This window comes from Jaculus jaculus, chromosome 12, assembly GCF_020740685.1.
Source record: "Jaculus jaculus isolate mJacJac1 chromosome 12, mJacJac1.mat.Y.cur, whole genome shotgun sequence".
Lineage (NCBI taxonomy): Eukaryota > Metazoa > Chordata > Mammalia > Rodentia > Dipodidae > Jaculus > Jaculus jaculus.
Window position 1 is genome coordinate 53,505,592 of NC_059113.1, and position 27,354 is coordinate 53,532,945.

The window sequence follows — 27,354 nt, forward strand, 5'->3', positions numbered from 1 at the left end:
CGGCAGAATTTTCAATGCAGGTTTACCTTACCTTTAATGCCAAGAAAAATGACTGACCTTTTGGAATACATCAAGTCCTGATTCATCATTTAGTTATCTATATCAGAAGTTCTTTTAATGTCTGTGTGCTCCATGCCCATGTCCTGCAGATTCAATAACTCAAGGAGGCCTGCAACCAGCAGCCAGGGGCCAGGATTTGACCTCATAGTTCAGGCAGATGCCTTGGTATGGGGACAGTGACTCAGCATTTCTGACTGTGAGCTACAGCAGGGATGTGGTTTTAAGAGATGCTTCATCTTTGTCCTTCCTTACCTATTTGTTCTTATGTCAAATGATGAACATACCCCTTTCCTACCAATTCTTCAGGATGTGATAGTGGGAGTAGAAGCAGCAGCAGCAGGAGTAAGAATATCTACATGTTTTCTAATGGAGAAGACACTCTTCAGGGACTTTGTGGCTCTTAGAGCATAGTCTGCAGAGAACCTTGATTCTGCAGCTGTCAATCATTTCTGCTGGGGGTGTATCTCATTGGGATATTGTTTTTTTTTTTTTTTCCATGATGGGAAAGAGAGGAAATGATAAGTTCAAGAAAGACTGTTATACTGCATTGACAGGGTAACTTGCAAGCCTCTTCTTCTTAGGTTAAGAAATAGGACCTCATGGCTGATGATATCTCTAGTAAGTATGCTCAACTGGGATAAGGACGAGTGAGTGGTCCTTAGGGCAGTGAGAAGGGATGGGACTGCTTAGGTAAGGAAGGCACAAGTTATGTTACCAAGAGAGATTGTGTTTTCTTATATGACCACACTGCTCCCATTTCTTTGGAAGAACCTAAGGCTAGTTTTAGCAATGGTAGTATGTTTTGCAGGGAATAAGAAAATGTCCAGTTCTTACTGTGGGGAATGAGTTAAGAGCACCCACCATATTCTCTTCTCTTTCCTGTATAGTCATCCTTGTTTAGAGCTAACAAATCAGGCAGTTCGGAGCCTTGAGTTGACAATAATGCCTGACTGGGTAGCTAAGTGTGCATGATACATGAAAGTGGGATTAAGACAGGGCATTTGGTTTCCATGTCTGCAGTAGTGTGGTTTCCAAGGTGAGCAGTGTGGAGTACTGAGCTTGCAGGCACAGCTAGGAGTCTCCTGGAAGTGAGCACTGCACACTTTGAGAAGATGGTGGAGGGTAAGGAAAGGAATGTGAACTACAGGGTGTCATCTTTCTGAAGACTGAAGTTTCAGGGCTTCCTCATTATTGGAGTAGTTACCATTTGAATCTGAAATGTCCCTCACAAGTTCCTGTTTCCTAGTTCCTCAGCTGGCATGTTCCAGGAAGGAAATAAAACAAATGACAGCTGTAAAGTGTTTCTGGAAGCTCTCCTGGAAGGGGCAACCTTTGTATTGAAGGTGGAGCCAGTAGGCAGGGGAGGAGGACACAGGGCAGGCAGCAAGGTGCTAAGAGCAGCTCTTAGGTTTTGGAGTAGAGATTCTTAACCCATCTGTACCTTGGAATCTCCCAGGGAGCTTTAGAATTTAGTGATGCTTGTTTCTCATGCTGAAGAGGTTGTGAGCTCATTGACTGGGGGTTTAGACTGGGTACTGATGAACTTTAAAGGTTCTCTGTGTGAGGTAAAGGTACAGCCAAGGTTGTAACGTGCCTTAGAGAAATGACGACTGTGGCTGGACTGGAGTGAGAGTGGAAGAATGATCCAACATAGAGGCCTGACTCTTGGAGGACATGATTAGGAGCTTGGATTTTATCTTTTTTAATGAAATAAATTTATTCCTATCTGTCATGTGTGTGCATGTGAGAGAGTGTCTTTGAAGATTGCCTAAGACTGGCAAGCAGGAAATATACAAGTGAGAGACAGCAACACCCTTTGACCATCCTGCCTAGGTGAAGAAAGGTATTCCATTTTAGACATCAAGTGCCCTCACAGGTTCATGCACTGGAGGCTTGGTCACTGGTTGAAGAGCTTTGAGGAAGTGATTGGGTCCTGAGAGATTGTGTTGATTAGTAAGCACTCCCTGGATTGGTTCAGAATATGACAGCATTATTGGGAAGGGTGGGAAGTAGCAAGTAAGGCAGAGGCAGAGGGGTGGGTCATTGGGGTATATCCCAGAAAGCTGTATCTTATTCTGCTCTATTTCCTCTTCTCTGCTTCCTGGGTTCTCCACCATGCTCTTCCACCATGATGTTTGTCTTACCACAGTATAGACTTATTAAAGCCACTGAGTGTGATTGGAAACTTGGAAACTGTGAAGCAAATTGAGATAATTCCTCCTTTTAAATTGTGTCTCTCAAATAATTATTACAGTGATAAAAAAAGAAAAAAACAAAACACTAGAAGAGGGGATGATAGCTTGCTCTGGGGGCCTGTCATGCCTAGGGGTATGAGAACTCTGGCTCACTAAAGCCAAAACAGCCCCTAATGTTGAAATGACAGACTGAATTTCCTATTGAATAAGTTAATAAAAATTTTGATACCTGTCATGACCAGATTCCCAGGGAATCCTTAGAGGTCAAAGGTTAGAGATGTGTTTCTCACAAAGTAGAGTTATTGGGGGTTTCTGGAAGTTCTGGAGAGATTCTCTGTCATCAGAGAGCCACACAGCCTCACACCACATACTGTGGCTCACTGACCAGTAGCCTTATCATGTGTGGTGCATCCCACCCGTGGCTTCTGACTCATACCTGCATTTTCACAGGATCCCTGGTTGGAAAGAGCTATGTTATGGCTTTAATATAGCCCCCTCCCTGCAAAGTTCATATGCTGAAAACTTAATTCCCTATGCAACACTGTTGAGAGGAGGACCTTGAAAAGGTGACTGGGTTTAATGGATTCATGTCTTCACCTTGGGAATGGGTTAGTTGTCCTGGGAGTCGTTCCTTACAGCAGGATAAATTCAGACACTCTCCTTTCTCTTTTTCTCTGACTTTCTGAGGACAAGAGGGATAAATCAGGACACTTTTATATTGTATTCTATAAAGACATATTGTAGAAAGGAATCTGCATGTACATGTTATCAATTGTGTAACACAAACATATTGTGAGTGGTGTGTCCTTTCTGGGTTAACCCTGCCCTGGAATCCAAATGCCCCTGGAGGAGTTCAAGGTTGACATTGGTGGACACTAACTAGACTCAAGGTTGTAACAAGTCTGCAAGGCCATATATTCAGAGGATAAAGAAAGGGTGCAAGAGAAGGAAACAACAGAAAAACAGACATCACAAATCTCAGAAACACAGGCAAGACTGAGCTGTGGAATGATTGGCTCTGTCTCCCCATTCATCTTTCATTCCTAAAAGCCTGTTGGCTGTGAATGAGATGTAGAGCAATCTTTTTAAAAGATTTTAACCTGCTGCCTTCTTAGATAAGCTCTCTAAATAAAATTTAACCTAAAGATTCCACTCCTGTCTCTACTCATCAGCCTTTGTGGTAACAGGTAGAACAAGCTCTGATATTCCAATTACATATTTTGGTGATTCTGTGGCAATGACTTCAGGTCTCTACAATATGTCATTGAGTTCACAAGGAGTCTTGATCACTGGCTGGGCTGCAGTCCCTTAGGGTTCCAGGCTGGGAAACTCCCAAGTGGCTTCCAGGTAATTGGTATGAGAGCTTTCCCATTCATGGATTCATGCATTCTGTAGTGTTCATGCTTTTTGCTCTGGTTCTTGAGTTATGACTTGCTTCAACTCTTATTTAAAAGTGCATTCTATTCTGTTTTGGTCTCCTTCCTGAGTTATGGCCTGTGTGATCTCTGGTTTAAAGGTTTCTGTTCTGTTCTGTTTGTCCTGTTTTGTCTGGTTGATTTCTGATCTCTGATGGTTAGAGTGGGTGGCACAGCCTCCATTTCTTGTGACAGCCCCTTGGGGTTATGTTCTGGAAAATTGGTCTGACTGTGTTTATGCCTCTATGGGAATAAAGGAACACGGTGTTTGCTATTTCTGCCAGTTCTTCAGGAGAGCAAGTGCTTTTTGTATCCCAAACTGCAATTGCAGAGTTAATGTGAAGATTTTTGGCTCTCTTTGTATTTTCTTTCCCTCTATCTTCTTGCTTATACAAGATAGTTCACTTCCAAGGTCACTGGAAGCATTGTCATCTTGATGTAATGTAACATTCTGTAACTCTCAGTCTTTTGTAAGAAAAGGAACAATGCATAAAACAGACTTTCTTAAAAAAATCCAGGAACCAGTATACTGTGCCTAAGATTAACAGACACAACCTTTATTGTTTAACATTGTCTGAACAAATAATCACAATTTGTTATATTGCATCATGCATGTAATTTTGATTAGACTCTTCTAATAAGTTGGTAAATTGTTTATGTTACTCTATACCATAATATTAAGGAAGAAAATATGGTAAAAAGAAATATTAAGTAGGAGAAAGAAAAATATAGAGAAGGATTGAGGATTTTTTGTGTGGAAAGTGAAAAGGAACATAAAATGGATTTTAATAATGGAGAATTTTTTCATAGTATAAAAGCTTTTGTCCTGAGATAAAATGACTATATTTTTCAAAAATGGAAAGGGAAAGATAAGGACAAAACCAGGGAGTTTAAACATGTCACAAAAGGTAAATCACATCAAGTTTATTGAAGAATGAAACTTAAAGAGAGTGTAAATAATGGTTAGTTATATTAAAATTCTTCAGGTCAAATTTAGTAAATGTGAAGCTAGCATCTAGCCCTCTGTTTAAACCATTGATGTTCTTTTCTGGTATCAGCCTACCCTAGGTAACACAAAGACTGGCTTAAAACTGTTGTTTTATCACAAAATGGCCTGGATATCCATGACCTCACAGTGCCTGACACTACCTACACAGAACCATTATAATAGGAGGAAAATGTCATGACACCAAACTAAAAGAGAAACTGATTCAGAGGGAGAAGGGACATAATGGGGAGTAGAGTTTCAAAGGGGAAAGTGGAGGAAGGGAGAGAATTATCATGGGATATTGTTTACAATTATGGAAGTTATCAATAAAAAGTAAAATTAATAAGTTAATTTTAAAAAACTTTTGTTTCATAAGGGTGGCTATTTGGGTTTTCTGCTATCGGTTGGGCTTTCACTACTTAAGAATTTGAGTCAAAGGTTTTCATAAGACTATGTTCGTGTTAAAGTTCAATTGCTAAGCTTTCTGCAAAATTACAACCATGTCTGCTATTTGGTCTTTGTCATAGATTTCTTTGATCCTTCTGTAATGATTTTATAATCTTATTGTGTGTTGTATCTTATACAACTTTGCAACTGTTGTCTGTTAACATGTGCAGGAGTTCAACTTCTAGCAAAAGACCCAAGCTGTACCTTTTAAGATGCTAGGACATCACCCATAGGGAAGAGAAGATTGTATATAGGAATGGACTGCAGGTGGGCTTAACATCAGAGCCACTAGCACCAGATTTCTTTTTGGCTGAAAGCTGGAAATACAGGGTGTGATTGACAGTAAATCCTTAACATCTGTCACTTAAACTGCTCCCTAATGTGAAACCAGGTCAGATCAACTGAGACAGGTCTCATTCTAATCATAAAGAACATGAGAGTCCAAACTACCAAATGGTTTAGTGATGATATCATTAGAGAAGTTGTTCAGAGACAAGGGAGACGTCAGAATCAAATTCAGCTCACACTGGGCAGGTGGAGTGTGTTTACCATGCCAGCGCTTGGGAAGGTGAAGCAGGAAGACAATGAATTTGAGACCAGCCTTGACTACAGAGTGAGACCTTGTCACAAAGCCAACAACAAAAATGGAGTCAAGGGCCAAGCATTTCAAAGGTAACTCAAGCCAAGAGGATAGAGAAGTAATTCGTATGAGTCATTACTTGACTCGAACTTGGGTGGCTTTTGACTTTGGCTCCTGCTTATACTGTGTTTAGGCTATTTGTTTCAGATATAGCCATATTTGAGATATAGTCCTAAATGCTCTCTCTTTCTTACATGTGGCATGCTCCAATGCATACATATATGCTGGTGAATTCCCTTACTCAAAGAAGCCACAAACTATAGATTGGATGCATGACAACAGAATGACATCTTTCATGTACTACAGATTTTAATTATACTAGTGTCACTACTGACAATGGGAAATGACAGAGGAAGAAGGAACACACAGAGACACTTTTATACTCTTTATTATATTGTAGAAATGAATCTACATGTACATGTTGTCAACTGGTTAGGACATACACACCATTAATGGCTTGTTTTGAGTTAACTTCCGCCTCCCAGCCCAGATGCCTCTGGAGGAGTACAAGGTTGACATTAGAAGATGCAAATTAGACTCAGGGTTATAAGAAGTCCCTGAGGGAGATATTCAGAGAAATGAGGGAAGAGTAGAAGAGATAATAACAAGACAGACACAAACATTAAATATCTAAGAAATGGGGGCTGAAGAGATGGTTCAGTGCTTAAAGGCACTTGCTTGCAAAGCCTAACATCCCCGGTTCGACTCCCCAGTACCCATGTAAAGCCAAATGCAGAAAGTGGCACGACCATCTGTAGTTTATTTGCAGTGGCAAGAGTTCCTGGTGTGCCCACACCTTTCTCTCAGTCTCTCTCATAAATAAATAAATAATTTTGTAAAAAAAATTCTCAGACATATGGCTGACCACCTGAGCATAGGGTTAAGACTGAGGTCTGGAATGATGGACTGCCTTTGAGCTCCTCCCATTCACCCTACCCTAACCCTCCTACTCCACCTGCTGCCTGGAGATAAGATGTAAAGTAGTTTTGTAAAGGTGTTAATCTGATGCCATCTCAGACCTCTGGTGGCTCTCTATAGAAGGATTCAGTTTCAGTCTCTGCTTATTGGCCTTTGTGGTGACAGGTGTCATGAGCTCCAGTATCCCAGTTACATCTCTCTCTCTCATTCTTCTCTTGTTCTTCCTTCTGTTACGGGACAATGGAACAGGGAGGAATTTCCTACAATTAGTTCCCTTGAAATGGGGTTTCCAACTTCAGAACTGTGAGAAATAAATCCCTATAGCTAATAAATTATTCAGACTGTGGCAAACAAAGAAGCAGCTGCTTTATTCTCTCCCTGTCTTTAGACTCCACATCACCAACCCAAACCTTGTTTCATATGATCCTAAGGAGCTTCTAAAAACAAATGGATTTGTGATTTATTAAGTTCTCTCCATATGAACATCTCCCTCTCTCTCGATCGCTTTTTCTCTCTCTGAGAGGGCAAGAGAGAGATTACATTTCCTTAGACATTTCCAGTCTTCTCTCTTTTCAGGCCCTATCTTTTCTTTTCCTGAGCTGCCTCAGGCTACTCTCTGTTCCCATCTAATTCCCCTGGAATCACAGGCTATGGATCAAAAAATTTAACCCAGTTGAATTTTGTAAGTTCTTGAAACTCCTTTTCTGTCTGTGATGTATCTTGTTTGTTTCAAGGGGAGTCTTCCACCTCTCTAGTTCTACCATGTTTTTCTTCTCCAAATTTTAGTTACATCTCTCACTCATCTCTTATCTCTGCCATTCTTTTGTGGTTCTGCAAGCCCCATCCACACCCACCTTCCTAGCTAATCCCCAATGACACAAACATGAAAATCTCCTCCCCATTCTACAGGTGAGAACATTAAGGCCCTGGTAGATTAGGCTACCCACTCAAGGTCACATCATAGTAAATAAGGACCTGGGACAGAGCTGAGAACTGTCAAATTCTAAAATTTGTGCTCTTAATAAGTGAAGAGGGCTGGAGAGATTGCTTAGTGGTTAAGTGCTTCCCTGTGAAGCCTAAGGACCCCAGTTCGAGGCTTGATTCCCCAAGATGCACATTAGCCAGATGCACAAGGGGGCGAACGCATCTGAAGTTTGTTTGCAGTGGCTGGAGGCACTGGAGTGCCTATTCTCTCTCTCTTTCTCTGTCTGCCTCTTTTTGTCACTTTCAAATAAATAAATAAAAATGAACAAAATTTTTTTAAATATATTTTTAAAAAAATGAAGAAATATGGCTGTCTGAATGAACAATGTTGTTCATCTTTCTATAGGAGGTGCCCATTCCTTCTCTGAGCCTCTTCACAGCTTTCTGTAAGTATAGCAGGATAATATTATAAAGGCATAAACTATGGGTTCTCTTCTTTCCTTTGACTTACATCTTAAAGGAAGTTAGGGGAAAAGGGAAGAGAGAGAGAGAGAAAGAGAGAGAGAGAGAGAGACAGAGTGAGGGAGGGAGAGAAACTGTCTCAATACTGGGTTCTTAATGCTTCGGGTTGGCAAATAGAAATAATCCACCAGTCTATGGCTTTTGTGCTGGAAAGCTGAACTCTTGTCTGGAAAAGGAGCTTAAAACACTGACTAAATATGGGACAGGGTCTGTGTGACCAGGATTTTGCAGGGCTGAGTCCAGGAGAGAGGAGGAGTGGGAACGTGAGAAAGGATGCTATGGATTCAAGGCATCTCCTAGAGCTTGATTTTCAATACAGCACCCCATTTTCTAGAACAGGGACTCTATGGAGATCTGTCTCTGTAGTTGGAACACAGCCTTTTCAAGGGCTCCACTGGTGGCCATCAGGTAGGGCCAGGAGTGTGAGCTTTCCTGGCAACCTCTGTGGACTGGAAACCTATGGTCTGACCAGATGACAAGAGCCAGAAGATACTCACCTGGACAAGAATGGTAAGTAATCAATTGGGCCAGATGCTCAGTCTGAGCTTTCACACCTATAACTCAGCTGACATAACTCAGCAGTAAATTAAAGAGTCTGCCATTCGAGGAGAATGGGAACTCAAATTAAAACTTCTGCTGAGTTGGTAAGAAAATGACTCCATTTCTATGCAACCAAGTTTGAGGATAAGTCTCATGCCTGTGCCCCACCTTCTCCTGTGATGGGTGCTCCACATCTGACCAGCTTCTGGGATCCCTTCTACAGCTTTCCCAGGCCTGTCCTTTAGGGCACAAGCTCTGTGGAAAACTAACCAGGGTTCCCCAGAGACCTGCTCTGAATCTCACTACTGGCAACACACAGATCCACCCTATTTCCCCAGGGGAGGAGAGACCCCCCTCAGTGCCCTGCATAATTGGGACGATGTGCAGGGAAATTAAAAAGGCCATTAATCACTACGGAGCCAAAGGCAGCTCCTGGGGACCTATTCTTCATGATGATAAATAGCTGCAGCTCCGCCCCACTCCCGCTTCATTTTCTTGCCACTGTTCCCTCACTTTCCCTTGCTGTGTCCAGTTTGTCCCATCCTAGGGTGCCAGGATTTCCAGGAACCACGGAGGTAGTGATTCCTGAAGCCTTCCCTGCCACCGCCCATGGTGTTGCCCTGCTTTCATGCCAGACACGCTCTCTGGAGCAGTGAGGCCTCCTGAATGCCCAGGCCTTTCTCCCTCTTTTGTTATTACTTGGAGCATGTGATGAGTCGTCATACTTGGGAAGTTGGGAGTCAGCCTTCAGACCTTAGAGGGGATTGGGTGAAAAATCTGCAGGAAGGCAGATGTCAAGCTCAGGTGGGTGAGGGATGTTGAGACCCAGTCAGTACTTCTTCCCTACAGACTTTGTCGTAGTCATGTCGTGTGACTAAAGGATGAAAAGTTAGAGGGGTGAATCTTCACTCTTTCAGCTCTATCCCTTTGCCCACCCTTGCAGACAGCACTGAGTGTAGTGAGTGTAGTGACGGGCTGTGTGGAAGACAGGCTCCCCTCACACTGGAGGCTCCCAAATGGGTTCCAGGCAGCAAAACCCAGTGGCTGTGTGTAGCAAGCTCTGCTCAAGAAACTCGGATTCCCACCTCTTCTTTGCGCAGATGAGTACTGTTGCCCTTCAATGGCTGTGCACCTTAATGAACAGGAGGATGAAGGACAGAGTCATAGCACATCAAGGTTCTTAGCTGAAGAGGATGATGACGTTGATGCTGAAAAGGATTTCTATTCATATACTGGGCACTAGTAACAGCTATCTCATGAAGAGACCACTTCATTCAGCTATTACCTTTGTGCTTGTTTATATTGATTGTCAACTTGACAGGACCTAGTATGACCTGTGAGGGTTTATGCCCATCTGGAAGGGATTTCCTTATTAAGTAAATTAAGGTAGGAAGACCCACTCTGACTGTGGGCAGCATGATCCTATGAGCTGTGTTCCTGGACTAGATGAAGGAGAAAGCTAGCTGAGCATTCCGCATTTATGGCTCGCTGATGGGAAACCAGGAGACTGGGTTCCTTCTTCTGTGCTGCTTTGCCCACCCCAGTTTAGTTCCCTACCCCTTGGAACTGAGAGCCAGAACAAATCCTTTCTCCCTTAGACTGATGTTTTAATACATTTTTTATATTTTATTTATTTTCAAGCACAGAGAGAGTGAGAGAAAATGAGAATAGGAGCACCAGGGCTTCCAGCCACTGCAAACAAACTCCAGATGCGTGTGCCACTTTGCACATCTGGCTTTACATGGGTACTGGGGAATCAAACGCAGGCCATTAGGCTGTGCAAACAAGTGTCTTACCTGCTGAGGCATCTCTCCAGTCCCTAGACTAATTTTTGTCAGGTAGTTTGTCCCAGCAATAAGACCCTGAGCAGTGTGATTTTTCAGCTCCATTTTACAAGGAAGCAAACACATTCAGAGTTACCTCCTCAAAGCAATAAAGCTAGTACGTGGCAGAGGAGGAACTGAAAGCCAATCCCATGTGATGCTAAAACCTGTGTTCTTCTAAGTGCCCGCACAGCTGGGTACACCAGCTGCCATTTCTCAGGGAGCCAGGTGCTCACCCCCTTCACTTCTTTGCCCAACCTCCAGGCAGGGCTGCCCTTCCCTGACTGTGGGAGCCGCATGTTCAAAGTCATGCTTGAGCAGTCTTCTCTCCTTGTTTTGTATGCCAATTAGCCTCCCACAGGGCTCACTGCTACTTAGAATAAACAGCTCCTTCTGCCCACAGATGCCTGGAGCCCAAGTTTTGAGTCTTGCTTGGACCAGCCCCCAATCAGAAGGTGCTTGCTTTTCCTGGAGATAACTATATCCTGGGGGATTTAAGTGAATTTATGAGTAGAGAGCAAATACTGTAAAGTTAAAGCATGCTGAAGTACTTTTCTGAGACTAGCAGAAATGAAGGAATATTGTTCATTTTAGTTCATTTTGTGCTACCTGCACTGGATCCCTGAGAGCAAGTGCGCACAAAGGACCAAGGTTTATGCCTCACAGTCCTGGAGGACAGGAAGTCCAAGGTCAATGACCTCACATTAGGCAAAAGACTTCATGCTGCCTCGTTCCATAATGAAAGGGAAAAGGGGTAAGCTGTGGGTATATGAGAGGGAAGAAGTCAGACTAATAGTTTCATCTGGAACCCACTTACATGATAAACATCCCAATTCCCTGCTAACAGCATTAATGCACTCACAATGGCAGAATACTAGTGACTCTGTCCCCTTTCAAAGGCTCCACTTTTCAAACTGCTGCCCTAGGGATTCAGTGGAATTTGGGGCACCAATTCAAACTCCAGCACCAGTCACTTATACAAAGTCATGGAGAGGGCTGGGGATACTTGGAAGATGGGCTCATGACTGTTGCTGACTTGCTGGATGATCTTGGACAAGTCATTAACTCCTTAGAGTAAAACTCCAGCCTGAGATTCTGAAAATTTAATGATGGAGCTCATGGTCTAAATGGGGACAGTATCTGCATAAAAGGTGAAAGATTAACTGGAGAAAAGATGTCAGAAGGAAGAGAGTGCTGTGGTTGCCCTTAGCCTTCCTTGGGACCCAGGTTGCAAAGGAGGAAGGATCTGTGTGTCACTGTGTGTGGTCCGTGAGGTATTCAGGCTTCAGAAAAACTAGTAACAGTAAGGGTATTAGACCACCCTTTTTTTTTTGAGGTAAGGTCTCACTCTATTCCAGGCTGATCTGTAATTCTCTATGTAGTCTCAGGGTGGCCTCGAACTCATGGCGATCCTCCTACCTCTGCCTCCCAAGTGCTGGGATTAAAGGTGTGCTCCACCAGGCCTGGCTCCCATTTCTTAAGCAACAATTATGTGACCATCTTTACCATAATCCTATGAGGTCTGCTGACCCTCCTCTCACAGGTCAGAACACTGAGCTGCAGAATGGTGAGGTCTTTGCCTCAGAGTCACAGAGGGAATAGCTGGCCCTTGGACTAGCGTCCCAGTCACAACATTCAAGTGGGATTTACCGCAGTGCTCTGGCTGCATGAACTGGTGGCTTTGAGGAATCCTGGCTACTTGTGTTTGCATCCATACCATAGCACCTTCCCTTTGTTCACCTGCTTACCATAACCCTCCAAACCAGCTACACCTCACTGAGGATCTGTGAAATGTGCACATGGAGATACCTTTGATTAAAAGCCATTAAATATCTGTGAGATGGTGACAGATGTGCATTTGGCCAAGCATGAACCTTCTAAGCATGGGTTCCTACCTATAGCCCTTTTCTAGTCCCTAGATGTGTTTTTGACACTTTGATCCCAAGTCTCTGCCCCAAGGGTGGGCTTTCTCTTCTGACCCTTCTGTCCTTACTGTCTTGCTTAGAATGGTTCCTCTTTACTGAACCCCACTTCTGTGACCTGGGCTAGTTCCCACTGACTGAGCTTCATGGGTGTCAGATACACCAAAAAAAAAAAGGCTTTCAAATGTTTGCTTTCCATGGGCCAGTGGGGCAAATGATATCACTCTGTGCTTTGCTTCCCCTGGGGCTTAGGGCTACAGCAACTTGGCTTTGGCTAAAGACATTGGCTGTCCATCTCCTGCCCACCAGAAGAAATGTTCCAGAGGACGAGCAAGAGCTAAAGGCCTCTTCTAATTAGCTGGCTGGTGGCTAACAAGGGATTGCGCTGGGTAGAGCCTTCTGGTGGCTGGTATGTAATTACCATGGAAACCTTTACGCCACACTCAGCTGCTTCCCCCAGCGGCTTCCCTGGGGACTGGACTTCCCTCTGCAAAAGCAGCATCTGGGATATTGACATTGTTTGGGAGAAGAATAAATGAACAATTAGAAGGAAGACAGGTGGAATCCTTGTTGGAGTGAAGTTTTACCGACATCCATCCTGTGATCTAAGTGATGCCGTTGTCTCTGCTGGAGAGGAAATCATTGGAAGGTGATGAATTCAGTTTGGACAGATCCCTTTTTGTGAAGCTCAAGTTCCAGGAGAAATGCCTAATTAGGAGGCAGACCACTGCTTTTTAGAGGCAGCTGCTGGGCTTGTCAAGAGGTGTGAAGACTTTTATTTCCTTCCTCATTTTATGCACAAATATTTATTGATTCTGTCCACTAGTGGAGCGAAACCCTGCCATCACTCTGTAAGCAGGAGCCAAAATTCTAATCTTGTGATCCACGGAGGCTCCTTCTCATGAAGGTTACAGATAACAGGGACTGGGTGAGGAGTGATGGCTATGTCTGTCAATCAGGCTAGGTTAGGATTTCTTGTAATAACAAATAAAGCCCAAAACTTACATGTCTCAGTGTACTGAGGGGGACTGAATGTGCCAGAAAAGCTTGATTTTGGCTAGTCACTATATTTTAATGTCATGTGACTGTGTCACCTGGAACTCATGGCATTTCAGTGGCAGCAGGAGGGAAAGAAAGGGATGGAGTAAACGATTATGGTGGTTGGAATGTATAATGTCCCCCGCAGCCCCAAAGACCGTAATGCTTAATCCCCACTTAGCAGCGCTGTTGCAGAAAGTTGTAGAGCCTTTAAGAGGTGGAACCTTACTGGAGGAAGCATGTCAATGGGGGTGGGCTTTGTGGTATTTTAGCTCAGCTCTGCTCGCCACACTCAGCTCACTCCTGCTACTTCCTCTCTGCTGATGTGAAGATGTGAAGCTTGGTTTTAGGCTCTTGCCATACTTTTCCTACCATAATAAAACTTCTTTTGAAACTGTATGCCTGAAAGAAACTCTTTTCTTCCATAAGCTGCTTCTGGTCATCTGTTTTTCCCAGCAACAAGAAGGTAACTGCTATAATAATATTGTTCCTCAATGACCACAAGCCAGCAGGGACACAGGGAATTTCTACTTGTAGTTTGTTGGCATGCAGCTACAACCTAACCCAAAGCAAGGATGGGAGACACAAAGGTGTGGTTCGTAGTTTGGCTAGGCTAACAGAGGAGTTAGTCATATCATAGCTTTATTTATATTACCATGGTACATACATCCGTGAGTCCTTACTGAGTGCTAGGAATTGGGATGTGGTTGAAACACTAGGGCTGTCCAAGAAGACAGACAAGCCCACAAACATCAATGAGAAACAACCAGACAGCAGTAACTGCTGTAGCTCACTAGAACAGATTAATAATGCCTGGGAGCTCTCAGTTGGATTTGGTAGGCAGAACAGCCCAGTATGGAGAGAAGGTGGCATTTTAGCTGAGACCTGAATGCCAGGGAAGTTCCAGCTATAAAATGGGGGAAGGAAACATGCAGGAGATTAGTTGTGGTTAGAATGAGCAAGAATGTGAGGTGTGGCAAGGTCCTATGAGTGTGTGCATGCATGCATTTGTATTAGGGTTATGAAGTAGAACTCATATCTTCTTGAAAACTACTGTAAGAAGATTATTGGCTTCATAATCCAGCGCGCACACAATTGAAACAAAAGTTTGGTATAGTGTTACTCTTGCTGTGGGTGACAAAATCTCCCTGATCATTCCACCTCACTTTGCTTCATTCCTGAGTTGGTTAGAATAGGCAAGATCATGCTGCAGTAACAAACAGCCCTCAGGATGCAATGTCTTATAAACATGCAAGCCCAGTTCTCACGTGATGCACACATTACATATGGATGTGTGTGTGTGTTGGGGGGGGGGGTTGCTTGCTGAAGTTACTCACAGACGGAAGATTGACAGATATGTCCACATTCCCATCAGCAGGAGGTTAAAAGGTTGACAAATCCCATGTTGACAAATCCCATAAGGCTCTCAAAAACCTCTCCCTTGGAAATGATACTTACCAGTTTCATGCTACTTTTATTTTAGAATGCAAGTCACTTGTGTATACCTCCTCTAATGTGTGGAGATGTCATGATTATACCATTTGCTTTGAAGGCCAGAAACCAGACAAAATCTGGTGAGCAGCTATAATGGCTACAATCTGCGTTTTGTGACCTGTTGTGTTGCGTTATGACTGATGTTAAGTAATGCATAAAACGATGGTTGGCACTCTCTGTCCCCTTAGGACTCTTTTAAAAATATTTTATTTTTATTCATATATTTATGAGAGAGTAAGATGGAGGGAGAGAATGAAAATGAGTGTGCTAGGACCTCTAGCCATTACAAACGAACTCCAGACTCATATCCCAACTTTTGCATCTGGCTTACATGGGTTCTGGGGAATCAAACCTGGGTCCTTAGGCTTTGTAGGCAAGCACCTTAACTGATGAGCCATCTCTCCAGGCCTCCTTGGGACTCTTGAGTAATGGAAAGCACAGATGATCACTTGTGAGATTGGAGGATTGAAGGCATTGATAACCTAAGTGTGGTGATGATGGAGGATGAGGGTCTCTCAAGTGAAGGAGAAAAGTCCACTCCTGACCACGCCATCCATGTAGGATTGGTGGGATCTCATGTCCCTTGGAAAGACTTCTCTGTATCTTGGAAACCCTTGCTCTGGTGTCACTCTCCTTGACAGAATGGCCCTCCCTGTCCTACATTGGAATGCTTTGGGGAACTTCTGAATATTCTGAATTCTGAGTATTATGCTCAGGATAACCTCAAACCAATCATATCAGAATCTCTCTGGGTGGAACCAAAGCTTTAATATTTAAGAAAATATAGGTTTGTATGTACGATGGGTGTTTGTGTGTACATACGTGTTTATACATGAGTGGGCTCAAGTGTATGTGTGGATGTGCATGTACATGCATGTGTGGGGGCCAGAGGCCAATGTGAGGTGTATTCCTAATCCTTCTGCACCTTGCTTGAGGCAGAGTGTCTTGTTGAATCCAGAACTCACTGATATGGATGGACTAGCTAGCCAGCCAGTTTCAGAGACCACCCGTCTCTGCCCCCAGCACTGGGAATGTAGATGTGCACTAACATGCCTGGCATTTTATGTGCATTCTTGGGGTCCAAACTCACTTGTCCTCACTTGTGTAGCAAGGGAGCCATTTTCCCAGCTCCTTTTTAGTATTTTTTCAACACTTTTTAATGAGAGAGCAAGAAAGAGGGTGAGAGGGAGGGCGGGGGAGATTCCTGTGCAGGGCCTCCAGCCAGTGCAACTGACCTGCAGACCTGTGTGTCACCTTATGTGCGTGTGTCATCTAGGCTGTGCCACCTTTTGTGCATGTGTCATCTTGGCTGTGGCACCTTTTGTACGTGTGTCATCTTGCACTGTGCCACCTTTTGTGTCTGGCTTACATGGGACCTGGGGAGCCATTCTCACGCAGAAGCCCAGTCATCTGTAGCTAGGATTCACATATGAGAGAGAACATGTGGCACTTGGCTTTCTGGGCCTGGGTTACCTGACTTAGTATAATACTTTCCAGGTCCATCCATTTTTCTGCAAATTTCATAACTTCATTTTTCTTTACTGCTGAGTAGAACTCCATTGTATAAATGTACCACATCTTCATTATCCACTCATCTGTTGAGGGACATCTAGGCTGGTTCCATTTCCCAGCTATTATAAATTGAGCAGCAATAAACATGGTTGAGCATGTACTTCTAAGGAAATGAGATGAGGCCTTTGGATATATGCCTAGGAGTGCTATAGCTGGGTCATATGGTAGATCAATCTTTAGCTGCTTTAGGAACCTCCACACTGTTTTCCACAATGGCTGGAACAGATTGCATTCCCACCAGCAGTGCAGAAGGGTTCCTTTTTTTCCACATCCCCGCCAACATTTATGATCATTTGTTTTCATGATGGTGGCCAATCTGACAGGAGTGAGATGGAATCTCAATGTAGTTTTAATCTGCATTTCCCTGATGACTAGTGACGTAGAACATTTTTTAGATGCTTATATGCCATTCGTATTTCTTCCTTTGAGAACTCTCTATTTAGCTCCATAGCCCATTTTTTGATTGGCTTGTTTAATTCCTTATTATTTAACTTTTTGAGTTCTTTGTATATCCTAGATATTAATCCTCTATCAGATATATAAGATATATAGCTGGCGAAGATTTTTTCCCATTCTGTAGGTTGCCTCTTTGCTTTTTTCACTGTGTCCTTTGCAGTGCAAAATCTTTGTAATTTCATTAGGTCCCAGTGGTTAATCTGTGGTTTTATTGCCTGAGCAATTGGGGTTGTATTCAGAAAGTCTTTGCCAAGACCAATATGTTGAAGGGTTTCCCCTACTTTTTCCTCTAGCAGTTTCAAAGTTTCCGGTCTGATGTTAAGGTCTTTAATCCATTTGGACTTAATTCTTGTGCATGGCGAGAGAGAAGAATCTATTTTCATCCTTCTGCAGATATTTATCCAGTTTTCAAAACACCATTTGCTGAAGAGGCTGTCTCTTCTCCAATGAGTATTTTTGGCATTTTTATCGAATATCAGGTGGCTATAGCTACTTGGGCTTACAGCTGGGTCCTCTATTCTGTTCCACTGATCTACATGTCTGTTTTTGTGCCAGTACCATGCTGTTTTTGTTACTATGGCTCTGTAGTATAGGTTAAAATCAGGTATGGTGATACCACCAGCCTCTTTTTTGTTGCTCAGTATTATTTTAGATATTCGAGGTTTTTTGTGATTCCAAATGAATTTTTGGATTGTTTTTTCTATTTCCATGAAGAAAGCCTTTGGAATTTTGATAGGGATTGCATTAAATGTGTAGATTGCTTTAGGTAAGATTGCCATTTTCACGATATTGATTCTTCCAATCCAGGAACAAGGGATGTTTCTCCACTTTCTAGTGTCTTCTGCAATTTCTCGCTTGAGTGTTTTAAAGTTCTCATTGTATAGATTCTTTACTTCCTTGGTTAGGTTTATTCCAAGGTATTTTATTTTTTTTGATGCAATTGTGAATGGGAGTGATTCTCTGATTTCATCCTCTGTGTGTTTGTTGTTAGCATATATGAAGGCTACTGATTTCTGTGTATTTATTTTGTATCCTGCTACATTGCTGTAGGTTTTGATCAGCTCTAACAGCTTGCTAGTAGAGTCTCTAGGATCCTTTATGTATAGAATCATGTCATCTGCAAATAATGATAACTTGATTTCTTCCTTTCCAATTTGTATCCCTTTTATGTGTGTCTCTTGCCTTATTGCTATGGCTAAGACTTCCAAAACTATATTAAATAAAAGTGGGGACAGTGGACACCCTTGTCTTGTTCCTGATTTTAGTGGAAAAGCTTCCAGTTTTTCCCCATGTAGTAATATGTTGGCTGTAGGCTTGTCATAAATAGCCTTTATTATATTGAGATATGTTCCTTCTATTCCCAGTCTCTGTAGGACTTTTATTATGAAGGGATGTTGGATTTTGTCAAATGCTTTCTCGGCATCTAATGAGATGATCATGTGATTTTTGTCCTTCAACCCGTTTATGTAATGTATTGCATTTATAGATTTGCGTATGTTGAACCATCCCTGCATCTCTGGGATAAAGCCTACTTGGTCAGGGTGAATGATCTTTTTGATATACTCTTGTATTCTGTTTGCCAATATTTTGTTGAGAATTTTTGCATCTATGTTCATGAGGGAGATTGGTCTGTAATTTTCTTTTTTTGTTCTATCTTTGCCTGGTTTTGGTATCAGGGTGATGCTGGCCTCATAGAAGGAGTTTGGTAGAATTCCTTCTTTTTCTATTTCCTGGAAAAGCTTAAGAAGCAATGGTGTTAGCTCTTCCTTAAAAGTCTGGTAAAATTCAGCAGTGAATCCATCCGGGCCTGGGCTTTTTTTAGTTGGGAGATTATTGATAACTGTTCGGATCTCCATGTTTGTTATAGGTCTATTTAAGTGATTAATCTCATTTTGACTTAATTTAGGTAGGTCATATAGATCAAGGAAATCATCCATTTCTTTCAGATTTTCATACTTTGTGGAGTATATGCTTTTGTAGTATGTCCCTATGATGTTTTGAATTTCTCTGGAATCTGCTGTGATGTTGCCTTGTTCATCTCTGATTTTATTAATTTGTGTCTCTTCTCTCTTTCTTTTGGTCAGATTTGCTAAGGGTTTATCAATCTTGTTTATCCTTTCAAAGAACCAACTCTTTGTTTCATTAATTCTTTGGATTGTTCTTTTTGTTACTATTTCATTAATTTCTGCCCTAATCTTTATTATTTCTTCCCGTCTACTACTTTTTGGTTTGCCTTGTTCTTCTTTTTCCAAGGCTTTAAGGCGAAGCATTAGGTCGTTTACTTGCGACCTTTCTAATTTCTTAATATAGGCACTTAAGGCTATAAATTTACCTCTTAGAACTGCCTTCATTGTGTCCCAGAGATTTTGGTATGTTGTGTTCTCATTATCATTTGACTCTATAAATTTTTTGATTTCCTTTTTGATTTCTTCATTGACCCACTCATCATTTAGTATTGTATTGTTTAGTTTCCATGATTTTGTGTATGCTCTATAGCCTTTCTTGCTACTTATTTGTAGTTTAATTCCATTGTGGTCAGATAGAATGCAAGGAATTATTTCAATTTTCCTGAATTTGGTAAGATTTGCTTTATGTCCTAATATATGGTCTATTTTAGAGAATGTTCCATGTGCTGCTGAAAAGAATGTATATTCTGCAGCCTTTGGATGAAATGTCCTGTATATATCTGTTAGGTCCATTCCTTCTATGACCTCATTTAGTCCAGATGCCTCTCTGTTTATTCTTTCCCTGGATGACCTGTCAATTGATGAGAGTGGGGTGTTAAAGTCACCCACCACCACTGTGTTTGGTGTTATCTGTGACCTTAGTTCTAATAGTGTTTGTTTGACGAATTTGGGAGCCCCCTTGTTAGGTGCATATATGTTTAGGATTGTAATGTCCTCCTGTTGGAGTGTGCCCTTAATCAATATAAAGTGACCTTCCTTATCTTTCTTGACTAACGTCGGACTAAAGTCTACCCTGTCTGATATTAGGATAGCAACCCCTGCTTGTTTTCTAGGCCCATTTGCTTGAAACACTGTCTTCCAACCTTTCACCCTAAGATAATGTCTATCCTTTGTAGAAAGGTGAGTTTCTTGGAGACAACAAATTGTAGGATCCTGCTTTTTAACCCAGTCTGCAAATCTATGTCTTTTCGTTGGGGCATTGAGACCGTTGATATTAAGAGATATTATTGAAAGGTGTGTATTTATGTTTGCCATTTGTGTGTGTGTGTGTGTGTTACTGGTTCTATCTGTTCTCTCTTCTGTTAACTGGTATTTGAGTATAGCTTGTTTTTTCTTGGTTCCTTATATGTGTGCTTTTCCTTTTGTTCAGCATGGAGGATTCTATCAAGTATTTTCTGTAGAGCTGGTTTTGTCTTCAAATACTCCTTTAACCTGCTTTTGTCATGGAATGTCTTTATTTCTCCATCTATTTGAATGGATAACTTTGCAGGATAAAATAACCTTGGTTGACAGTTGTTATCTTTCAGAACTTGGAATATATCACTCCAAGCCCTTCTGGCTTTAATAGTTTGTGTTGAATAATCTGCTGTAATCCTGATGGGCTTGCTTTTGTAGGTAACTTGATTTTTCTCTCTAACTGCTTTCAATAATTCTTCTTTGGTTTGTGTGTTTGGAAGTTTGATTATAATATGGCGAGGGGAGGTTCTTTCTGGGTTTTGTCTGGCTGGGGTTCTAAAGGCTTCCTGTATCTGTATTCGCACCTCTTTCCCAATTTGGGGGAAATTTTCCTCTATGATTTTGTTGAAGATGCCTACTATGCCTCTGGAGTGGAGTTCTTCTCCTTCTACTATGCCCTGAATTCTTATATTGGATCTTTTCATAGTGTCCCGAATATCTTGAAATTCCCACTCATACTTTTCTATAAGTTTGTCTTTCTCTTTGTTGGACTGCATTAGGTCTGCCACCTGGTCTTCTAGCTTAGATATTCTGTCCTCTCCCTCATCCATCCTACTGGTGAGATTTTCTACAGAGTTTTTTATTTCATTAACTGTGTTCTTCATTGCTAGTAATTCTGACTGGTTTTTCTTTATTATTTCTATTTTCCTATTTATGTCTTGTATTGCCTTCTTTATTTCATTAAATTGGTGTCCTGCCTCTTCTTTGATTCCTTTGATTTCCTCTTTGATTTCATCTTTGATTTCTTCCTTGATTGTTTTCATGTGTTCTTTGACCTCTTTGAACATATTTATAATTATTCTTTTGAACTCTTTCTCAGGCATTTCCTCTAACTCTTTCTCTCTGGAGGACATTTCTGATGCATTAATACTTTTAGGTGGATTTATATCATCTTGCTTTTTAGTGTTTCTTGTGTTATAATGTGTATATTTTTGCATCTTGGATTAAGCTAATGCTTGGATTTTCTAGCTAGCTGTGTATTCTTAGCTGTATCAATTGATTTGATGTAATATATTTTCAGGGTAGGACCTTAAGGTATTAGGTGTGGCTCTTAAGACTCTCAGAGTATCTACAAAGATGTTCTTAGGGGTTGAGTTTCCCTGCTTTAGGAGTATTCAAGCAGGCTGAGTGGAATAAAATACAGGTAGATTCTAAAATTTAACTAAATACTGTACACATTCAATGAAAAACAGCCCCGAGTATGTATGCAAGAGTAGTTATTATAATGACCAGATCTTCTATCAACAAAGAGGTTTAGATTTCTGGTCTGTTATGGGATCCAAGTCAGCTTGTGACCAAGTGAGACCCTTCCCTGGTGCAATCCCAGTTACCTTGGGTGATTTTGGTCTCAGTCAAGTTGCTGCCTGGGTTGTCGAGCTGCTGTTCTGATTTCTGGAGCTGGGCACTTGCTTTTCCTACGGGGCAAACCGAGCCGCTGCTGCTGCCTCTGCTGCTGCCATAGCTGCCACCACCGCTGCTGAAGCTGCCGCTGCCATGTCCACTGCCACTGCTCCCCCCGAAGCCGCTGCTGCGGGATCTGCCGCCGCTGCCGCTCCTGGGTCCGCTGCTGCTGGGGCCGCTGGTACCGGTGCTGGAGCCGCTGATGTTGCTGCCGAACTCTGCTCCTGCTTGGGTCCCGTTGTCAGCCCAAGTTGGCGTGGCCGGGTCCCAGGCCGCTGCTGTGTTCACTGGAGCTGGGCTCAGGCAGTGGGGGAGGGGAGGGAGCCGCAGCTGCTCTGGTTCTCTCGCTGCTCCACGTGTTATTCTACCTCGCGGTCTGCTCCTCCGCTGCTCGCTGCCGCTCTCCCCTCATGTTTCCCGAGTTGTGGAGAGCGCGGTGTGAGGGGAAAATACTGCACCTGGCTTTTCCTGAGGCTCGAGCCGAGAGACTGGCGGCTTTCTGCTGCGCCGCGGCTGCGGCAGTTGGCCAAGCTGCCTGCACCGCTGGAGCCGCTTTTCCCGCCTGTGCGGGCTCTGGATGCTCTATAACTCTTCTACTTCTCCGCTGCCGCCTCAATTTCCTATACACCTCACTTTTTAGTAAAAGCGTGTATTTTGCTGAGTTTTTTTGGTCTTTTTCCCCCCTAGGCTGCTTTGGCGTGGTACCTACGCTGCCATCTTAAAGGTTCCAAATAACTTGAAAGCAGTGGAAGTTGGGACCACTGACTTTTGCCAGTTCTTAAATAGTAATTACACTTCCATGTTGCTTTTAATTAAATTGTATCCATATCCCTTTGGGGAACATTAGCAAGACTCTCAGGTCCTTGAGTCCATGCTATCTTGTTTGTTTTGCATTGCCTGTTGGGTGCACCCTGCAATGGTGAAGAACAGCATTGAGAATCCTGATGTATTCTTCCCCATACTGCTTGCTGCTTCCTCACTTGCAGCTGTGCAGCAAAGTGGCTCCACTGCTTTGCTAGCCTGACTACCCTGGCTTCTGCATTAAATAACCACCAAGAAAGAGTTAAGCAGGATGCAGAGAGTAGTAATGAGGGTACCAGCTGGATAACATCCCATGAGTGAATGACCAGGAGAAGAAGGCAACAGCAAGAAGGATGAAATCATTAACTCATTCAGTCATTTTATAATTCATTCATCCATACATGTACTCATCCTGTCATTCAGGTATTCCATTACTAATTCACTCGTTCTTTCATTTGTTCACCTATTCTTATCCTCTTCCATGCATTTAGTCATTCATTCATTGATTGTCGCTTTCATCCATTCATCTGCTCACCCACTCAATCACACATTCGTTCGTTCATTGTCTCTTTGCTCCATTCGTCCACTGATGGGTGACCACAGGAACAAGAACACCTTTGCCCTTCAGGAACACTTTCCTGAAAGAACTGGGGACAAGCTGACCTGCAGGCACAAAGCAGATGCCAGAACATAGTAACTGTGTTATAGATGTATGAAGGACTGCACCAGCTTTGGAGCTAAAAGAGAGAAAAGGAGATTCTGTACAAGCCAGAGTTGTCTAAGATGGCCTGTAGTTGGAGTAGAAGTTAACCTGGAACTTGGCAGACGGGTGTTAATAGTAATAGTATCTTTGTGCTAATAGGAGTGTTCTATTAAAGATATTTTATTGCATGTTAGTGATAAGAAATGTAGAAGAAGCAGACAAGTAAAGCTAATGAAAGGAAACTACTCAATGGCTACTAAGAATATGACATCTATTTACCTACTGACTTATTGTAATGGTTAATATCTGGATGTCAACTTGACAGGATTTAGAATTACCACTGAAACAAATCTCTGGTTATGTCTATAAGGGACATGTACCTTCTTCAGAATAATTGTAGGGGGTTTCTCTATCCCTATTTTACTTATGAGGATAATTATCAGGGGTTTTGCTATACCCTTTTTACTGATGAAGAAACTGAAGCACAGAGAACTTATTACCTGCCTAGACCTACATGGTGAATAGCTGAATTGAAAATGGCTCTTGTTTCCTTGGACCCTGAAGTTCAAGTTCACCTCTCTACCTGATGACTGTAGTATGCTGTTCAAAGTTATCTCACCTCACTGGTCATTTCAAAATCATGGCCTGATCTACTTCCCGGGCATCATTATTTGGGCAGGCATGTGAAAGGAGACCTAACACACTGCTCTCTTCTGGCTGCTCTCAAACTAGAGGGACTGGGGCCTTCATTCCCTTCTCATCAGGATGGATGATGTCAGCAAAACTTCTCACTTAGAAACACATTGTTTTGATCTTTGCAACCTGTAAGTTGGGTTGCCATGGCTACGAGAGACCTCTCTCTCTCTCTCACTCCCCCACCCCCCAGGGATGAGAACACAAAGGGTGAGGTTGGAAGACAGTCTTTCCCTTCATCCAAAGCGTGAGCTGGTGACAACCTTTGACAAACCCTCCTGTGCCCAGGAAACCCCACAGCACTGTGCTGTGCCCAGCTCAGCTGACCAGGCATTCCAGGGCCCTCATTTGTAATCACTACTAATATTTATTAGGCATCACGACACAGCACTCTACATGGATGATCTTGTTGGATCCTCCCAAGCCTTGCATGATATACGCTGCCACGAATCCCATTTTACTAGTGAGGGTTCAGTGGTAGAGAGATGCGCACAGCTTGCCCATGTCTGCTAGTACATGGCTCCTGCCTTCAGAGCCATTGCTGGCCAACAGCCTGTCTCCTTTCAGTAACTAGTGGCTCCAGGCTCCTGAAGATTCCCAGAAGGAAATGTAGCTTCCTGGAAAGGCCTGAACAGATATCATATCTTTTGCAAATGAAGGGTCATGGCTATATTATAGTGAGTCCATCTATGGTCACCTTTGTACCAACAGCATATATTCTGTTTGTGCCTTTGAGTCAAATTTTGGTAATTCTTATTGTGGGAAGGGGGGTGGAGGGTCAGGCATGATGGAGTATGCCTCTAATCCCAGCCCTAGGGAGGCAGAGATAAGAGGATTTCTTTGAGTTAGAGGCCAGCCTGAGAATACATAGCGAATTCCAGGTCAGCCTGGGCTATAGTGAGATCCTACCTCAAAAAAAACTTTTAAAAAAATTTTCATTTATGCCAATCATGGTGGTGCATGCCTTTAATCCCAGCACCTGAGAGGCAGAGGTAGGAGGATCACCATAAATTGGAGGCCACCCTGAGGCTACATAGTGAATTCTGGATCAGCCTGGACTACAGTGAAACAATACCTTGAAAAAAACAAAATAAATAAATAAATAAAGCTAATTATTATTGAAAACTCATTGCAATTATATCTTTTACATGCTAAGAAAAAGAGTTTAGATAAGAAAGATACAGGGATGTCCTAACTGGATGAAGATAAGCGTATCTTCACATGTGCCTCGGCAGGCCAGAATTATTACAAGCCTTAGTAACTTGAAAATCTTAGCAGGGGATGGAGAAGGGCAAAGAGTTGTTTGCCTCTTTCTTTTTTAGTGTTAAGCCACTGGACCAAAGTTGACTGTTCATCGGACCCAGGTTGGTGCCACATGAGTTCTGAACTGGGGCAGAAGGAGGGTTCCGAGAAGGACCAGGGACAGAGGCAATGCGGAGTGCACAGCTGGGGTTTCTCCACTACTGTCTTCCAAGTTCTCAGATCTGATTCTTTCAAGTTCTGGAGACCTGGATCCCTTCTGAATCTCCTGATGGTGAAATGTCATTAAGCTTCCAAGAGAAATGTAAGCTCTGTGCAGGTGAGAAACAGTGGCTATGGGCTGTACCAGAGTTCTGGCTGTCTGCTGAGAGGCTCTGCTGGGAACATCATTCATGTTTGGACATTGAGTCAGTTCAACGCTGACAGGACCACTCTGAGCCCTGAGTTCACACAGTGAAGAAATCCCGTACCTTTATAACCCAAAGTCCAGCATGATCTACTTTCTCAGGAGCATATTTAGTGCCTCTTAAATCCCACCGAGCAGGTGGCATTCAACATTTCAAAACAATACGAAATAAAATAAGATGTCATGGAAAATATCAGAGCCCATTACATGGACTAAACAGGCAAGTAGTAATTCATAGAACACTTAGTACTATCTGAACTATGATAGGTCCTGGACAAAAGAAGTTTCAGAATTGGCTGTTAAGAGAAATACTTGACTGGGAAAATGAAGAGCATGACAGTATTCACTCCTGAGTGTTAGAGAGAGGGTTTCAGTCATCTGACAGGCACCAACTAGCTGTGTGACTGCAGGAAAATGTCGAACCTCTGTAGGTAACAAGTGGAAGAACTTAAGACCATGCCTGGCATGAGGGAAGCTCCTAGCTCCTGTGTCTGCTTTCTTTGGCTGTTGTTTCTCAGTGAGTCCTGCATCCAAAGGCCTTGCTAGAAGAGGGGCCTGAGATTGCTCAGTTTCTTCAGTTCTTCTAAATAACAGAATCTCCTAAGTCACAGTAGTGGACTTTACCTTTGAAGTTCTACGTGGTCAGCAGCTGGGTGCTGAGAAGGATCTCTCATCAGGATAGGATTGCAAAGGCTCTGCAGGCCCTCCCCGGACTGGAGGTTGGCTGTTAATCTCTGCATGCTGCTGGGTCCTAGGACCTTGTTTCCAGATGCCACGTGCAGACTCAGCTGAATCCTGTGAGTCCCCCATCCTGGGACCATCAGGCATCTTCTGGGCTTTGAAATGCACAGAAGAAACGTTATTCTCCTGTGTGCAGAGGGTGAGGCTGATGCTAGGGAGTACTCCCAGAGGCGTTGAGAGGCAGGCAGAGCTGTGAGCTGCGAGCTGCCTGGTGTGTGCCTGAGGTTCAGGATGTCAGGCTCTGTGGTCACAAACACAGACTAGACTTGGGTGTCAAGGTATATAGTTTGTAACTGAGGGGCAGCTCTGGCTGTTTCTGCTGCCCCTCCCTTGTGCTTGCCATGAGGGCAACACGATCAGTGAGCAACACTGCACATCTTTATTTGATCAGTGCTCATTTCCTGTTTGATTAACCAGTCTCATCGTTCCTGATGGTGAGAGAGTTTGTGGACTTAGTTTTGGAAATTTAGATTCTGTTCTCTATTTAGCTGGCAGGCTCCACAGGGAAGTGGTTTTACATGAGGTTGTCACAAACTGGCTTGGTTGTCTTAATTATCTTACTTCCTCAACTGAATTAAAAAAAAAAAAAAGCAAAACAGAAAAACAAAAAGTTCTAAGGCCCCTGGAGGCTGGGAAACAGCAGGGAGGTGTATTATTGACTACAAAGAGAGCTTCTGGTATCTAAGTCCAGACTGCTTCCTGTGGGTTATCCCTCCGTCCCCAGAGTAGCACAGTGGCGGCAGCGGGTTGTTGGTGTTGCCATTTTATAGATGAAGGAACTCATCTGGGGTCAAAGGTCATAGAGTAGGTCTATAGTTGTGTTAGCTCTGTGTCACTATACAAAATACTTGAGATAACTTATAAAATTAGAAGGTTTATTTTTACTCACCGTTTCAGAGGTTTTAGTTGATGTTTATTTTGCCGTGTTGTTTTGGGCTGGAAGTCAAGTTTTTATTTGTGCTCCCTTGGGGAA